Consider the following 5,600-nt stretch of genomic DNA (forward strand, 5'->3'; position numbering starts at 1 on the left):
GATGACATTCAAACTACACTGAGGAGTTGATATTGCCATATTTTATGATAAGGCAAATCTAACCAAAGGGACGCAGAGAGTAAGAAGTTTTCTTTTCACTATTTATAAAATAAGTTATATTATTATGTGACTCAGATTTATATGGGGTAATTTTTTATAATACTTTTTCATTTACTATTATAACGTAATTAAATGAAAAATTAGCTATTGGTTTATTAATAAATGGTGAGTGATTTAATTTAATTGTTTTATTTGATATTTTTAGAAGCAAGTAATTTAGGGATCTTTTGATAACAGGTGTATATGAAAAGTAAAGACTATACGAGAGTTAATTTAATTAAGATTTTGAAGTTTATTTTACAAAATCGTCTATAAACCTTTTTGTATATAAGGAAAATATAAGTTTCATTTCTACTTTAAGTGTCCCGTAACATTTCTAAATTAAAATAGTTACAATATATCTAATAAACTTTTTTACATAAATAGTAAAACCTGCGACCCTCAATCATATGTGTTCAATGTTAGTTTCCAAAAAAATGTTCTCAAATCAAATTCAGGGTTTCTTTTCTATGCTTGAAAAAATGTTACCGATATTCAATTTGTGGCATAGAAAAATGACAAAGGGGGGATTTGCTTAAATTTTTAGCCCATATTTGAAACTTTTTCCATTTTTCATTATTTATGCATAAATTTCATTAAAAAAAAAAAAAAATTAAGGAAGAAGGATCATGTAAAAAATAACGTAAATACACATTTTAGTTTATAATTATACCTCTCGTATAAAACCTACCTAATCATTAAATACATATTACAATTTAAAAACATCACAATAAAATCAGTCATCCTACAAAATTCGGAACACACATACAAACAAATTGAAAAAAAACCCAAACTACGGCAAATAAGCATAAATTATTAGAAGAAATTAGCCATTTAAAGTACAAACAGTCTCAAAAGCAAACTATATCTCTCTAAAAACTAAGAGTCTAAATCAAGTCGAGGGAAATGCCTAATAACATAAACTCCAAATTTACATCCAGATCCAGAAGTGTCCGGACTATAGAAGAGAAGGGAGCATACCTTGCAGTAGTGGAGATGATAACAGTTCTTATCTCTTCAGCAGCAAAAGGCTCATAATGTGTCATTTTGATGGAAATAAGAGTCGTAGAATTGAATAACAATAATTCCAACGCCTTAATCTTTCCAGGGATTCTTTTTGTTTTGAAATCCCAAACGAAAGCAGTGTTTTTTTTAATTTTGATTCTGGGTCATTTAGCCCCTTAACGTTTAAGGAAATGTATTTTTTTTAGAATTCGAAAACTGGGAAAATCCACAAAAGTGTGTATAGAGGAGATAAAGTTGAAGATAAAGTATTCTCTTCAACTCAATATGCGTAGGTTAGCGTCCCAGTCATTCCTAGAGAAGGAAAAATACTTTATCTACCTATATGGACTTTTAAGAAGATTCCCATGTCAGATGTAGTAAATGTAGTAATTTACTAATCTTTTATAATACTTTACCAGTACAACTTCATATGAACAATTAAAGGAATATTAAAAAAAAGAGAATTGAGAGTTCTGGAATGGCCAAAATTGATCAGTAAGAAAAATGGAATTAAAAGGGTTAAAAACAGTGATTGTAGCCTTCGGAAGAAATTGCACAAGTATTGCCTTTTTAGTTGTTATTCCGACATTTTTACAGTTAGAGACATGTTTTTTATGCTTCTGCTGTCATTTAATTGCGTAATAAAACTTTGTAAATAAAAATATTCCTAATAAAATTTGAATAAATGTTACTTCATGCTTTGGATCCCACTCTGCTGAAGCAGGATTCGTAGAGCTATTGAGACTATAAATTATTACAACTGAATGAATACAAAATATAATCAGTGGTACAATGCATATTTTTTTTTGTAATATAACTCTTCAAATAAGGTTTTTTTGCAATGTGTGTAAGAATATTTTTTCGTGCAAATTTTGTCGTTAAACCCTGTATGTAAGAAATTTATTTAAAAATTAAAACGTCAAAAATTGTTCCATTTAAGTGCAATACATGTAAATTTATACTTAGATGGGTTTCAATTTTGGTATTCCATTTCTTTGGAGGTTTCAACAATGTGAAATTCATGGGTAATAATATATTAGGGTGGGAAGTCCTGCATTTAATTAATGAACAGTAAAGTGTGCACTTAATATATTATAATTAATTTAATTAAACGTTAAATGTTTTTGTTGTGAATAATTGCTCAGATAAAAGTTTTTTAATGCTTTACATTTGAAAGAGTATTTGCAATTTAAATAGATGATGCCCTCCGGAGAGCCTCTAGCCTGTAGACTTGTAACCTCTAAAAAGTCTAACCCACACACTAAAAGTATATTACTAATTTAAAAATTGAATATATATTATGGGAGATACTAGGTTAACATTTATGTTTATTTTTTTAAGTATAAAAATAATACATATATCTCACAATATTTATTATTTAATAACTTAATCTTGTTATTTCTCTGCATCTTGCAATACGACAATATCCCAAAAAAAGAGAAACACTTATTTCCATCTATAAAAATATATGAAAAATTATATTATTTTCATTAATCATAGTATAAAATAAAAATAAAAATGGAAAAGTTATTATTATGCCATTAGTTAAAAAAAAAAATTAAAATAATATACATTAATTTATGTTGAGGAACGTTAGTAATTGGAGTAAAACCTGCAAATTTTAAAAATAAGTAAATAATATAAATTATATTAAATTATTAATCTTCTGATATATTTGTTATATTTGATATAACATTTCTTGCAACGGTTATTTTTCAAAAAATCATATATATATATATATATGTAACTTTATGTTTCTACTTAATGAATGAAGTTGTTTAATGATTGCTTCGTCAATGCAACATACATATCTGGTGCGTCAACATCAAAGTAATATGAACACAAATCAAGATAGGATGAACATTTTTATTATATTTTTTACTTCATATTTAGAAGTAGTTTTTAGTCGTAAATGAGGGTATCACAAAAATATTTATGTCTATCTCTTTAAAGTTGTGTGACATCAGGTTCATCTACTACGTATTCATTCCAACTAAATAGATGGATTTCTTTAACCCTAGTGGGATCCTTGCTTTTTATGGAGACCCGTAGTCTTAAGGTTCTAAATGACCTGGCATTCAGAAGTATCCTATTAAACAATGTGTATATTTGTAGTTTGAGATAAATAAATTAATACATAATTAATTACAAAATTAATATCAATTGTTTCATTTAAATATGTATTAATTTTATATGCAAAACTAATACAAAAATCTAAGTCATATGAAAAACTATATTTTCCTTCGAGATATAGTTTAACCTACTCGATGAATACTATGAAAAGGGCCTTCTACTTTCTATATCACCTTGATTAGATGCTGTTTCATCACAAGATATATTAACATATGTTAATAAAAAGAGATCAATGTAACTTAAAGGTCAGTCTTGTACAAGTTTTTCGAATTTTGGGCGTATCTGATAAAAAAAAAGACCTTCTGAATGTATTGTTTTCATTATTCGGAGTGGATGCCCAAATGAGCTATGGCATATTTTGTGGGACCAGGAATAATAGTTTTTCGTTCTGAACCACTCTTCATTTTCTTTTCTTTTTTGTCAAAAAGAGTAACTTTTATTAAGAAAAATGTATTCCTTCTTGGAAGATAAATACAGTCCTGGGCAGTTTTTTTATATAAATTGTTCAAATAGATCTTTATTGAATTTAAGATTCTGATTTATTCTTTATTAAGGATATTTTAGCAAGTAACTTTTAAATGTAACTTGTAACCTCAATAATTTCTTATTAATTTATTTTTTAATACCAAAAACAGGTCTACATTTCTTTTTCCTAAATTTTACTTATGTTCAAATAATGAGAGTTTATGATTTATTCCATATATAAATTGTTAATTACATTTTTTTCTTAACTATTCACTCTGCACGTACCTTTCAATATAACTGACAATAATTGGAATAAATTCTAATCAACAAAATTTTCTTGGAATGATTTACCTATTACCATGTTATATATATGTAAATTGACCAAATAATATTTAAAAAATATTTTCTGTAGGAATCTTGAATGATGACCGAAAACATGGCATGTCCAATGCATAATTGAATATATATTCCTTCAGAAATATTGATACTTGATACATGTGTGCGCTTCTAAAACTGAACACTCTGAAATTTTTAAAAATAGTTCAATAATTCTGTAATTTTTAAAGTGGTCGACGAATTAATTTATTTAACATGAAAGATGAGAGTCTGAGACACATGTCTATTCAATATGGTCGCCCATGTTCTCCACTACCAACTCCAGCCAGGACTGGAAAATGCTGCATGACTTGGCGATGAAGCTCTGGTAGAGTTTGGCTCAAGCATTCTTGAGGGTAGACTTCAGTTGGTCCTTGAACTTGTATTGTACTCTCGACAGCATCCCCTTTAAACGTCCAAACACTGCAAAGTCATGCGGCAAACAATCAGGCGAGTGAGGCCTTTTTCTAAAGGTTGTTGAGAAGAATCTTCGACCTTGTCAGGCGTTTTTCCTTGGCTATGGGGTTGAGGGCTTGACGAAGGGTTCTCTTGTAGACCTTAAGGTGAAGATATTTCTTAACTACCCGGCCCATGGTCCTTCTTCTGACGTTGAACTCCTTGGATAGGCCGCTGACGGTAACCTTGCCTCTCTTGTCCTCGAAAGACTTTTTCACAGCAGCAACCATTTCATTCCGACCTTCGAGGCATTGATTTAGATCTTGTGGTCGCCTCAGGATTCCCTTTGGCTAGCACGCTGTAAACGGTAGTGCGGCTGCACTTCAGAACCATGGCCATTTGAGTGGGAGTTTTTGCCCACGTAGAAAGCTCCAAAATTGCGACTCGACGTCTCTCCATATTATCGGCTGTTGTTTCACTGTTGCTATTTAGATTTTGCTGGAGTTTTGTTTATAACTACTGAAGACCCTTGCCTCGAAGTATAAACCGGGTTCAACGCAATAAAATGACGAATATGTGCATGGTGTAAAATTTTATGGAGTGTTCAGTTTTAGACGTGCACACCTGTATAAAGATTTCATAAAATGTTTTACTTAATTTGGTAAAAACATAAAACAATTCCATGAACAAATTTACTTATATCTCAAATCTTTATTGTAGGGAGACCAAGAATAGATGCAACACGTTTTTGGATAAATTTCGTAAAGCTGGTTGACTCAGACGCAAAAAAAAACAAATAAATAAACCACAGTATAGCAACTCCTGTTTAATTCTATTTATAGAATATAACAATCCGTAGTTTTTCCACAAATTACATTATATTTAGGGGTGTACATATGCCTCGGAATTACCAAGAATTGGTGTTTTTTGAAGTATTGAAGTTGGCTCAATACTACCAAGACCTATCCTTAAGTATTTCTATAAATAGTATAACTTATTTGAACTAACTTTTGTAGACAAATTACGCTCACAAATCACAAAATAACTATACTAGACAACGTTGTTCAGAAAAATTCAAAAAAAGAAAAGATTAGGGGGAGGGAGCGCTTTGAAATATTGGAGTTTTG

Source organism: Lepeophtheirus salmonis, chromosome 10 (genome assembly GCF_016086655.4).
Source record: "Lepeophtheirus salmonis chromosome 10, UVic_Lsal_1.4, whole genome shotgun sequence".
Lineage (NCBI taxonomy): Eukaryota > Metazoa > Arthropoda > Copepoda > Siphonostomatoida > Caligidae > Lepeophtheirus > Lepeophtheirus salmonis.